This window comes from Pavona decussata, unplaced genomic scaffold (assembly GCF_977016875.1).
Source record: "Pavona decussata unplaced genomic scaffold, jaPavDecu1.1 SCAFFOLD_102, whole genome shotgun sequence".
Taxonomy (NCBI): Eukaryota; Metazoa; Cnidaria; class Anthozoa; order Scleractinia; family Agariciidae; genus Pavona; species Pavona decussata.
In genome coordinates this window covers 6717464-6730973 of record NW_028145517.1, presented here as the reverse complement: position 1 = coordinate 6730973, position 13510 = coordinate 6717464, and the positions used below count along the sequence as shown (strand labels likewise).

Sequence of the window (13510 nt, the reverse complement as noted above, 5' to 3'; positions counted from 1 at the left end):
TTGGTCTTATTAACGTATGATAAGTGGTATCAGTATGACATGGTAAGTTGTATTGGTATGACGTGATTAGTCGTGTCAATGTGATATGATTAGTCATATCGATATGACATAAGTTGCATCAGTATGACATGACTAGTTAAGTCATATTGATAATTATGATATAAGTCGTACTGGTATGATATGATTAGTCCTATATCGATATGACATGACAAAATAGAACACACAAGTTTAAATTCTGCCAATTCAGTTTATTGTTTAACACTAACATGTGACACAGTGAAGTTACTAAGAAAAATTAAAGAAGTTGTACTGCTAAAGTCGTTAAGTTATTAGGCACCAGTAGTGTGCATGAACCTCTCAGCCAATTCTACAATGTAAATTGGCTGTTTCTGGCAATAATGGATGTTTTACTCTCTGAAGCATTTTTTAGTTACTTGGAACACCAATAAATCTCCCTGCATTAGTAGGTTATTGTTTTATTAGCGTGGTTATACTTGTTAGGATCAGGTAGATTTCAGTTGTTCCAAGCGAGCCAAACTAAATAATTTTTCACCTTATTTTTTTGAAAAATCTGTATCCTGTGGTGAGAAAACTATGCTGATTAAACGTCTTGTAAGAACTTGACCTTTTTATTTTTTATCTAGGGCCGAACTGATGTGTTGCATTTCATTTGCCAATTTCTTATTCTAAATCTGTTACTACATTGGGTCGCTTACTATACACAAGATTTTCCAATTCGATAGATTTAATCATAGCCGAAAATGATAGCCTTAAGTTTTTTTTAACCCTGTTACTCCCACAATAAACTGTCAAATCTTTTGTGGTTCAAGTTTTCAGTCCACGGATGAAATACCAAATTGTGTGACCATTCAAGTTAAATTATTTCATACCATACTGTTTGTTCTTCAACAATTTTGATTTTGAATTTTTGTTGAAGTTTTATTTTAATCTCGGTACGTGGGAAAAAGGGTTAAAAAATTTCTTATTATTTTGCGTACCTTTGTGAGTGACAACACTCTTTCCAAGTGACCACAGTAGTAATCCAAACAGACTACAAGTCTTTAAATGTAATTTCAAAGAATGACTGAACTAGCTTAAGCTATCTAGGTTTAAGACTTTAAGACCATTCTTGCACAATCAGCCCAAACAACTCTTTTGTAAACAGTAAAGGGGAAAAATATTGATACTCAAGAACAATTACCAATGAAAGTTATTTGCAGGGAATCACAAGATGTTTTATTTAAACTCAAGGAGATGTCAAGAGGCCTGTGGAGTATCTGGGTTTATTTCAAATGAAGCATGAAAAGTGAAAGAGAAAGGGATGGCACGCTTGCTCAATTTAATTTCTAAGTGTCGATAAAGTTATGAACCAACGAGTTTAAGACGCAAAAAATTAATTGAAAAGCTGTCAGTGAAAAATGTTCCCATCTATTTATAATTATATATTAGATACATGACCAGTTCATAGCTAGGACATTTTTGCACTCAGCTCTCTCATACTAGCCCCTCCACCTAAATTCATTTAACGGAAAACAGAAATTTGTCCGTGCTCGCTCGCAGGCTAGTCATCCCTCTGCCTTGTGGGGTTGGTAGGAGTGGTAACAATATATGAACCCATGAACCTTAAAACAGCATGCAAAGATATCATGAACTAATGACCTCATGTTAATATGATTGTTCATAACCATGTTCATGGTGTCAGGAGTGTTGCCAAAGTGTGAGGGTGGGAAGGGTGTCAGGGAAAGATCATTTCAAACATGTTGTTGATTGTAGTGAGGGAGGGGGTGTGTTGGGACGGGAAGGTGGGTAAAAGGGTAGTGGGAATTTGACATGACTGTTTGGAAAAAACCTCGTTGACAGCTCCTTGAGTAGTACGCCAATATGCTTTTTTCGCATCAATCATTTAGACAAGCCAGCTCATAAGTTGTTCAGGCTGATTTGTGCACAAAGAAGAGAAACTCTGGCTCTCTGAGAAATTAAGTGATCCATGCTCATTCTAGAAAGGGAATGATCACTCACAGAACCCTTTAAGGAGAAAAAGGTTTTCCACATCAGTTGCTATAGATAAGTTTATCTTAAACTGCAAAACAGCTGTTTGTTTTTTCTCTTTAAATTTCCAAAAGGAGAAGCAAGTCACCGATAGTAGAAGCCTGAAATCCATTTTTGCACATGAGCCTCTTAGCTCACAAGCTCCAAATGCTTCATTCTAATTAAGACTGTGTGCGTTCTGTACAAACGAAACTAACAACTGTTTTGCAGTGTATAAGCTCGTCCTAACTAGTTGGCGTTTTTTATTCTGACAGCTTGATTCTCTGCTTTCATTTCAGTGCTATGCATGGCAAGCAGATCCACAATTCTTCCTTCAAGCAATGTGCTGGACAGAGTAACCTGACAATAGCAAATAAAAAACCTAAGTTAGTTATGTATGCATCATTACCGCAACATATTTTAACAAAAATAAAGTTTTCCAGCTACTTTCACAATGTACTGGCTGTTTTCCCTAGATTTACGAGCATTGACTGCAACCTAGTGTTTCAATATGTCGATATGGACGAAGGGACACGGTCATAGCAATTTTGCTGTAGTTTGGTCAAAACTGCTCATCAAATATTTTACAAAAAGCCTTCTTTTCATAACATAGACCTTTTTCATGAATGGCAGCCGATAAATTATTCTTTTGTTTTCATGAAAAATAGCCTTACTAGCCTCGTCAGCGTGAGCAAAATTCAAAAGAAGTTTTACTCTGAAATGAGGTTAGTAGTTCTAATTAACATATATTGAAAAGAATAATAAATCGGCCGCCATTTATGAAAAATGTCTATGATATTGCTGCTAGAGCACCAGGAAGAAAATATTAAGGGATTTCTCAGAAGAAGAACAAATCATGATCAGTTTTTAGCGACTTCTTTACAATGCACCAGAATAACTGGAAAAAACCTTTTCAAGTTGCAATCCATTTCCATCCTAGCCATCTGCTGCCAAAGATAATTAATACTAGTTTCTGTGCATTAGTGGGGATATTGTTAACAAAACTGAACCATTATTTTGACGATTCCATCAATTTAAATATATGTTTTGTCATTCAAAGTGACACAAAAATATTTGCGACACCACCCCTTTAAACCCAAATTGCATTTTCATAAAGCACGTTTATTGTTGAATAAATACAATTTAAATTTGCAGTATTTCTACTCACTCTTTATGAGATACAAGATAGCCACAAACGTGGTTTCTTTTGTAGGCACACGGAGGGAAAGGTTTTGCTACTTGCATATGTTATGAAAGCACAAAAAAGACAAAAAACAAGCTTACTAACCTAAGCGTGAAAGACTGAGAGTGAAGACCAGTCATGGCATTGAGTCACGAGCCAGACAGATACTATGCTGTCTTACAGTTGGGTGCTATATCTGGTTCAGAATCTGTGAAAAGTAAAAAATGTTGAGTTTCACGGCTCTTCTCAGTCTTTTCCAATCTTGCCGCTCTGAGCGAGGGCCTGGATCATCAGGGTGTGAACTCAATTTCTAAACAGAGTAACCGCAAGAGCTTAAAGGCAGCTTCCTTAAATGGGGAACATTATTCTGCCATGCACTGCGAAACACTGACACTATCAGCACATGAAAGCACCCTACTTTGCAGACCTGCAAACCTCCAAAACATGCAAATCTGGAGATTTTGAAAAAAAAAAAAAAAAAAAGAAACCCGGAAAACCATGGCACCGGTTGTCCAAAGAGCGGATAACTCTATCCAGTGGATAAATCGCTAACCAGCAGACAAAATGTACTCCAACCAATACATTTTATCCGCTGGATAGCGACTTATCCGCTGGCATGGAACAACTGGGGCCCCAAACCTGAAGATTTCCAAAATATGCGTCAAATGAAGTAAAAACGAAATATTTCTTGTTTCAAGGTATTCTTTACCTTATTTTTGCTCCCTTCTCTTCGAAGTAGAAGGCCGAGGCCCCGAATTCTCCGAGTAATTTTCTGTTTCCTCTCTACGCGAGGGTCGCGGGCCGCCATTTTGAGTTCACTGATGGCATTCCCAGAGAACTTTGCACACCTATGTTTCATGGGACTGAGGTGGAATGATACCCAGGTTTCCCTCAAACAGAGTTGTTTGTATGTTTCGGGTATCGGCCATTTTCAACGTGGATTCTTCAATATTGCTTCATACTACCTGAATTGTTTGGCAATTTCAAGATTTTCTGATTCACCGTGAGATTTGGAGGCCAAATCGTGAGACCGTGAGGTGTTACCCCAAATTTTGAAACTTACAAACACGTCAAAGTTTGGAAGAGGAAACGACATAACCAGGTGAGAAATGTTTTAGAGATCATGTTTTGAATTACTAACCTTTCCACGCCCATGAAGCTCCAGATCAGCGAGATAACTGACAATAGTGGGAAACACTATGCAACATCACAGTAGGCACTGTCATGTCACGCAGCCACATCCTGTCACGTAATGCATCATGACATCATCGTGTCACGCAGCTACATCATGCCATGCTTGACCTGAAAAAAGTTCAAAATAGAAACTCAGATTGGTTTTCAATCAACTGGCGTAAGCCCATACCATATACTGCTGGCCAATCACACAGAGGCACAAAAATACAATAAACCAACAGCTCTTGATGTAAATGCATGTGACTGCAGGCGCTAAGCGCGTAAAGAAACACTCTGTGAACAAGTTACTTCAAAGTTTTGGCTGCCATCTAAAATTACTTTCCACCCTCAATGATTTAGCTATCTGCTTTGTATTATATGTGAAGCCAATTCATACTGTGACGAACTTAGGCACAGCTGATGCACAAAATTACTCACCAGCTGCAGGTGAAGTAGACAGCAGAAATAGCTACATCGCTTCCATTGGACTGTGGAACTGGGCACCTCCTGAGTGCTGTTGTCATCCTGGCCTCTCACGTGGATCCTGTGGATAGTAGTCTGCTGATATGGCGGCCATGCTTCTTCTGAATGCTTCCGAGTCAACACTGATGCATTAATACACTGGCAGATAGTCGAGTATAGGATCATAGGACGGGCTCAACATCATGAAACTGAGATGGCAGAATTCTTGGAAGCTATTCCAGCTTTCTGATGATGATGCACAGGTACAGGACTCCTACAACTTCCTGTAAAAAATTTGACTTAAAATATAAACAGTTTAGTATCTGCAAATATCTAAAAACTTAAAAGCTCAAACCGACTGGAAAACTGTACTGCTTGGAGTGCTTCTTAGCTAACGTTTTACACTCATACGGGCAGGGATGGGATGGGACATCCATACACTGGCAGGCCAGTCATCAATAGGAACTCAGCATCATGGCGGATGGTAACTTGCCCTCCCGAAGTCATTCTAGATCATCAGCTCTTTACAGGGCTGTCATTAAGGGGCGGGGGCCAGAGATTTCCCCCGGTTACTAAGAACGTGGCCCCCGGCTATTTTCATAGGAAAATAGAAGAAAAATAGAACCAAAAGGAATTCCTATCTGTTTGATTCCCTGCCTACTTGATATATATATCCAGCAACTTGAAATCTTAGTGACAGCCCTGTCTTAGATGAGCGTGTGACAGGATATGGCATCTAGAACAACCTGGTAAAATATCAACTCAAAATAATCACAGATTAGTAGCTTGAAGAAAGTGAAATGTAAGTGAAATATTTTTGATAGGCTGTGATTTAGTAGACAGCCACCAGAACAAAAATAATCCATCTCCACCCAAATTTTTTTGCTGGTATTGGTCATTTTATGGCGTTTCAAGTTAGAGTTAACGTCAAGGTTAAGTTTATGGTTTATGGTTATTGAAGTACTGATACCGCCTTAGTGTTAAACGTTTATTTTAGTTTGAAAACCTAGCCTAATGTTATAGTATTTTATTACGAATGCTAACCTAAATTTAGTGTATTTAAACCAAGACACTGATTTTAGTATTTAAAATTTAGCAAGCCTAAGGTCCTTTAGGGCTACGGACACTGTTTAGCGGATTATTAAAATCACTATTGTTTATTTAGAAATAATTTTATACACTGCACCTAAGAAAGTGAACACTTTTGCTCAAACTGAAACTCAACCTCTAGTAGAACCCTTTCCTGTATGTAATCAATTGCCAATAACCAGCTCCCAGCACTCATTAATTATTTCTTTTCTCTGATTTTCCAGACTGACAAGGCTTAACACCGAGCTCAGTGGCACTATTCCCTATCGAGGCAAAATGCATTCTAGGCTTCTGACGTGTGACAACACATATCAAATACACGTGAGACAGTAGAACATTTTACGACTCACCACAATTAAAGCACGTTTGGCCTGCTGTTTTTGCCTCACCTCTTCTAAAAGTCCATTGTTGCATTTTTGCGGGCTGACAGTCGGATGGAATTGTAGCTGAAACACCATGAAGCCACTAAACAGCAAACAGCTGTTTACAGGATTGGCAGCCGGGAAAATCCCTCAAAAACGAAGACCGGGATGTGAAATGGTGGCACTGTCTGGAACATCCTGAAAAATTCTGGTCAAAATTTCAATTTGTAACAAAAGTAGTAAAATATTGTAAGAGTGAAGCAGATTAAGGAGATTTCATTACTTCTTCTAGAAGGAGATTAAATTAGTTCCCTGTTATACGTTTACTGCTTTTCGTGTCCCACTAGCAAGATTAGATATTTAACTAACGGAGACTGCGTATATGGGTTACAGGTTTGAATCCTGCCTCAGTTTCCAGTCAGAACTGGTGAACCTGTACTAAGCCCGCGGCCTGTTATCGGAAGCTGGGTTTAAATCTATCGAGTCCACAAACAATGCTACGGTCTTTTGATCTCTTCAAATGCCTCAATTAACAACACTGTAAGCAGAAAGGTGAATTAGACCCCCAAAGGCCAACTGGGTTTGAATCAAATTTAATTGAAGCCACGGAACTTGGTCTGGGCTTTTCATCTTGTTAAGCCGTCTTACCTGTACCGACCAGAACACGAACAGAAGAAAAGTGAACCAGTTACCAGCTATCACTTGGGTGTCATTCCAGTTCATTGAGGTTTCACGGATCTTTCTCGAGCTGTCGATCGACCTGCTTTCATTCATAACACAGCACAATTAGTAGAAAATGAATCAATACCAGAGAAGTCACGGTTTGAAATGCACTCGAATCCTATGTAATCCAGTCCGTGTTGTTGAAATTCCCGCTTCCTGCATTCATTTTTAATTTCATAGCACTAAACAGTTGTTGAGGAAATGATTTGGTTCTCACCGCTAAGGCCACCGGGTTTGAATCCCACTGAAGGCACGGATTAATTATCTTGGATTTCGCCTACATACCCTTGGTTGCACGACTCGTTAACACTCGACATCTATTCCGGTGTAACGATCGAGTCTCAAAACCGCTCAAGTTTGCTCATGTGCTATACTTACGGTTATTGTGTACATGCTCCAAAGCCATCTGAATTGCGGTTAGCCTTGATAAAAAACGGGTTTCTAGTCAAGGAGTGGCTGATGGCAAACATACGTCGCACGGAAAGGAACTGAAAGAGTACAGAGTATCACTTGTTAAAACGAGGATAAAAGATAAAATGTGGCTCACCTCTCGTGTTCGATGCCGTGGATCATAACGTCGCTGAACTGCAACTGAATATGTATTACACAAAGATCGGTGAACTCTCCGCCCAAGGATTCTACAGTCAGAAGTAAGAATGGTGGCACGTATGGAAGAACGTCACCTATGGACAGCAAGGACGTCTTGACTGCACTCTTGTAAGTGTCGGAGGAACTTGCTTATTCATCTGATCGCCGTAAGTAGACTTCATGCGTCTCAGTTGATTTCCCATTTCGAAGAAAGGTCATGAAGGCGAAGAAAAAAATAGGAAAATTCTCTGGACTTCTTCGGAAGCTTCGGCAGGTGGAGATAGCTAAGAGTCGGATAAAAAAAACTGAAGTACTTTGACGTCGCCAACTGATCCAGATGATTTGAATTTTCGGGCTGAAACTAAAACGTTGCCTAATAAACCACACAAGGACACGAATAAAACAAGCATCCAGTCTTGTTTGTTTTTCAGAGTTTTTTTTATTTGTAGAAATGAAGTGCCATTTTATGGCTTTTACACTCCAGCGACTTTTACTTAGAAAAGTCGCAAAAACAAAATACATTCATTGAATGTCGTAACTGTTGTCGCTAAGAAAGACGTTGACTCGTTGGAAGAAAAAAATTCGTCGTATTTTCGTGAAACCGAATCAAATGCATCCATTGAATGTCGTAGCTGTTGTCGCCAAAAAAGACGTTGACTCTTTGGAAGAAAAAAATCGTCGTTTTTTTCTTGAAACCGAGTCAAATGCATCCATTGAATGTCGTAGCTGCTGTCGCCAAAAAAGACGTTGACCCTTTTGAAGAAAAAAGAAATCGTCGTTTGTTTCCTGAAACCGAATCATTTGGTTAGTATTGTTCCTGAAATGTAATTGCTACATTAGTATTGTTTAGTTAAGTAGTCGCAGTTTAAGAATAAAGACGCAAGACGCAAAATGAAGACACAAGACACAGTTTTTTAGTTTTATTTCCCTATGTGTATTAGTTAAATAGTTCCCTGAAACTAAATCATTTGGTTAGTATTGTTCCTGAAATGTAATTGCTACGTTAGTATTGTTTAGTTAAGTAGTCGCAGTTTAAGAATAAAGACGCAAGACGCAAAATAAAGACACGTGACACAGTTTTTTGTTTTATTTCCCTACGTGTATTAGCTACATAGTTTCCTGAAACTGAATCATTTGGTTAGTATTGTTCCTGAAATAAAATAGCTGCGTTAGTACTGTTTAGTATAAGTAGCCGCAGTTAAAGAATAAAGACACAAGACACTGTTTATTAGTTTTATTTCTCTAAGTGTAATAGTTACATAATTTCTTAAAACTAATATTAATTAAGCCACAAGCCTAGGACCTAAAATGAAATATACGACAGGGTGCGCTCCTACATGAAAAATTTAGCGTCCAGGAAAACCAAAGAGTGCTCCTGTGTCCGTAAAACGTGACACCCCGAGTAAATGGAACACTCTAGGGCCCCTGAACGTTAGGCAGGGATCAGGTGTGGCTTGGTATCGAGACTGTTGATACCAAGCTTGTGCGTGGAGCACAGGAACTGTGCTCGAAGCCGAAAACCGAATTGATCGGAATCGTGAAGAAAAGCCGAAAAAAAGATTTTCAAAGGCCGAATGAGAGCGAAAGTTTCGAAATTCCAAATCGAAATCCGGAGCGACCTTTTATGGTCTTTTATGGACGATAACATCATTTCCAACCAATGCTTTTTACGGCGATTCGTTTCGGGATTACTATTTCGTAAAACGGACGACTTTTTTAGTTTCAATAGCAATGATTGGGAACTGGTGTTATCTTCCAGTGTGATACAGCTTCGTGGCGGTATCACGTGTTTAACCCACGTACCTCATGCCTTATGTTTGTGTTGCAATCTCTTGTCGTAGCTGGGGCGAAGGTGGGTGATGAGAGGCTTGAAGAGACGACAAGTCTTACCTGTGACCTGTGCCAGCCGGTCAATAGCACGTTTTCACGACAGCTTCATTTGAATACAACTAGCGGGGTCCAATTTATGTTAGTGAAGTTTTGAAGTTGTCTAAGGCCTTATCCCTCTTAGGCTGTGCAAATACGAAAGGAAACAGGCCTAAATTCTAATTTACCCTTTGAAGTAATTTTTGGGTTAAAGATGAATTTGCAGTGGTGGTATGCAAACTACGCCATCGCGAAAACGAACTATTTCATATTACTTTCAATACATCATATTTAACATGCGTTGATGGGAGGTAGCTTCATTGAAACGCCAAGCACACGATTGTAATTCTATTAAAAACCTTAATAAGCGTCAATGCTATGAAAATATTTTCCTTTCCCCCTGAATCTAGTTTTAGTGGCACATTTTCGCGCGGCAATCGTGAAGCTTGTCCTGCAACGCAAGTTAAAACAGCCGTAATTAAGCTGTTATTATGGCTACATGCTATCTTCGATGACTAGCTAGCTCTTCTTCCTAATTTGAGAGACAAACCATTTGCACAAGAATGTAGTTTGACTACAAATGCTATAATATTTTAGGATGAATGCGAGTCTTTTTCATTTTCAGCCAAACAGTCATTGCCAAGTCGAAGAAAACCGCAATGTGGTGCGGAGTAGTCAAATACTTTCATAGTACAAAAGATTTCAGTGTTATTTACCTTCTTCGTGTTCGGATCCTTGCTTCGTCGCCTTCTTCCATCGCCGTCTTGGCAACTACCTCATACCTCGCCTACTTTCGCTGACTGCCTTAGCTACCTAAGCTTACCCATGGCGCGAGATGATCTTTGGTCTTCTTTCTTCGACCGGCCGGCACCAAAGCAATGCCAATATAGACTGCCAGCGTAGTAACCGTAGAGGACCAATGAAGTCTTCGAGGGACCTTTCGTACTACGCCAGTCTCCATAGGTTGTGAAGACTACATACGCCTACGATTTGTAGACGATCTAAGCTCTCTCGCCCACAAGGTGCAATGCAGGCCTTTCTCATTTGCAGAGAAGACCCCTCCCACGAGGCAAGATCAACAAAGAAACAGATATACGTGAATTCGCTTATGACGAATTGGCTTTCGTATTCGTCTCATTGTCCACGCTGCCATAGCAAGAAAAGCCTTCTAACTTCCTGTCACTTTATAATCCTGAAACTAATAGACTATCTAGATATTTGCTAACTGTTGGACTGTGTAAGGTGCGGCTCCTGGTGCTGTGATGATTCTCCGTCGTAGATTTATCTCGAAGGCTACGTACGTAAACGATCTAAAGTAAGGTGTGTGCATTGTCCCATGATTACCCACTAACGGTCAATTAACCCTATTCAGACCGGAGAAATAGGGTGGGGAGCGCTTCCATAAGTAAAAAAACAGATAAACATAGAGCCGGTCTGAATAGTGTTATGAAGTCACGAGTTTCCTGAAAACTGATCTACGCTCGCAAATTTGGCGCTGGGCTACCGCCTTTGTTCAATATGTTCTGCGTGCACCATTCTGAATCTGATATCGATAATTTTCTTGGCCAATTACGAAGCGCCTTAGAAAGACAATAGCCGTCCAAAAGTGCGAGCCTGGCTATCTATCTACCTGTAACTAGAGAGGCCATTAAACTTGTAAGGAGTGGCCAAATAAGGTCTCCCTACAGCAGTAGAATGGCCTTGCGTCTCCAGTTTACTAAATTTCGCGTTTTAATTAAAGTCTGGTTGAACCTTACGATGAATAACCTCACTTTTTACAGGGCTTGCACTGTCAAGTGATGCGTGATTGATCATGCAATTGAATTTCGCGCAACTAAGCGGGAGAACGCCACGGAGACGATGATGACGATGAATAGCAGTGTTTCGGAAAATAGTGGACGTTGAAGCTGGTGAACTCGATGAAATCTTAGCCGATCGAAAAAACATCGAACAGAGGACGAATAATTTGAAGAAAAAATCAATACCGAATGAAATCCGATAACTAGCCGAATAACCCAACCCAGCCTAAGGGGAGGCACGCGAACCATACCCAGGGGACCCATTAACTAATTAAACTACAGTTAAGTTAAGCCGAATAAGTAGTCCGTGGTCTTCTGGCCGAACGTGTGTGCATAAAGTGTGCTTTGTAAGGTTCATCCAGAGCTCCTATTTAACCCCCATTCCCGACCCACAAGGAAAAGACTGACCAATGGGCTCCTGCCCATATTGAAGACGTTTTCTTTGCCTTGATTGGTGGAGGAGACGCTGAAGGTAGTCTGAAGTGATTGGACGAAGGAGTGGCCAATAGGGAACTATGGTGTTGAGGCTGGAAACTGGGTGTGGTGGCTATGGTTCTTAGCGGGCAATTGGGTGTACTGTGGTACTGGACATGACCATTTGTGCGCCATGGGTTTGGATGGAACTAATCATGATAATCGTGAAGACCACTGAGTCTGCTGTGACGCTTGATGTATTGGAGACACTGGTATTCAGGATATTTTCATTGTAATGTCGGAGTGACGATGAGCGTCGCTGTGACGTCTACTTAGAAGACCCAGGAAAACTAAAAAGTAAGAGCAAAACATAATTTCAATATATCGCTATCAAACCATGACCAGACGATCCAAACCATTGTCCAATTCTTAAGCCGTCAGCAATAACAGTCATTGAATCATGGCATTATAACGGTCATCACCATCACCATCATCATTATCATCATCATCATCATCATTATCATCATCATCATCATCATTATCATCATCATCATCATCATCATCATCATCATCATCATTATCATCATCATCATCATCATCATCATCATCATCATCATCATCATCATCATCATTATCATCATCATCATCACCATCATCATCATCATTATCATCATCATTATCATCATCATTATCATCATCATCATCATCATCATCATCATCATCACCATCATCATTATCATCATCATCATCATCATCATTATCATCATCATCATCATCATCATCATCATCATCATCACCATCATCATTATCATTATCATCATCATCATCATTATCATCATCATTATCATCATCATCATCACCATCACCATCATCATTATCATCATCATTATCATCATCATCATCATCATCATTATCATCATCACCATCATCATTATCATCATCATCATCATCATCATCATCATCATCATCATCATCATCATCATCGTCTTCATCATCATTATCGTCATGACCATCATAATCATTATCATAGATAGGTTTTCAAATGAATGTGGTAAAACCAAAACCAAATTAAAGTATTCTGGCCATTCACAACAGACGTTAACAGTGGAGAACCAATTAGAAGTGGAATTAAGGACGGTGCCTACTATTGTTACTGCGCATACGTTCTGCGCATCGCGAGATACTCGGTTTTCCTATGGGTGGTGCCTACTAATACAGGAATATTTTTGCGCGGTTTAAAACTATACGGAGAAAGCAGAACTTACCAAATGCTTTTGGCATCTCAAAAGAAATTTGGGGGTAACCATGCATTTTTCAGAGATAATTAGGCTTCAATTTAGGAAAAAATCCCATACATTGCTTTATATTTTGGCGTTTTTTAGAGATACTAATGTTTAATTATCTCTGAAAAATGCGTGGTTACCCCCAATTTTCTTTTTGGATTCCAATAGGCCTTGGTAAGATCTGCTTTTCCCGCATAGTAATAAACCGCACAAAAATACTTCGGTATTAGTAGGCACCGTCCTTAATACATGTAGCCAGGTCCAAGCGCGAAAAATCTTCCCAAGCAAGTAACGATTGCCGTTTTGGTTTTGTTTCTGATTGGTTGAGAAAGGCTCGCGAAGTTTGCTTACCTAGGAAAGATTTCCGCACAGCCCCATACTTTAATTGTGTATGCATGACTGTCATACTAAACGGTAAAACCCTCTTATACAAAGAACGACCATGAATAGAGTTTTTATAGTCGCAAAATGTATACATAATTAATAGATGGGGCCGTGCGCAAATCGTGCCCAAACGTTTGCGAAGGTTGAACGATTAAA

General features: G+C 39.6%; 2 long non-coding RNA genes across 2 annotated transcripts; one reads left to right on the top strand and one right to left on the bottom strand.

Annotated features, from left to right (window-relative positions):
* Nucleotides 1-243: 243 nt before the first annotated feature.
* On the bottom strand, nt 244-4024 carry LOC146471960 (uncharacterized). The gene is made up of 3 exons (XR_014866729.1): nt 3317-4024; nt 843-2388; nt 244-787 (listed from the first exon to the last, which is right to left on the bottom strand). It is a non-coding gene; the product is annotated as an uncharacterized LOC146471960 (long non-coding RNA).
* Nucleotides 4025-4686: 662 nt separating this feature from the next.
* Nucleotides 4687-6613, top strand: LOC146471959 (uncharacterized). The gene is made up of 2 exons (XR_014866730.1): nt 4687-5109; nt 6160-6613. It is a non-coding gene; the product is annotated as an uncharacterized LOC146471959 (long non-coding RNA).
* The last annotated feature ends 6897 nt before the right edge of the window (nt 6614-13510 follow it).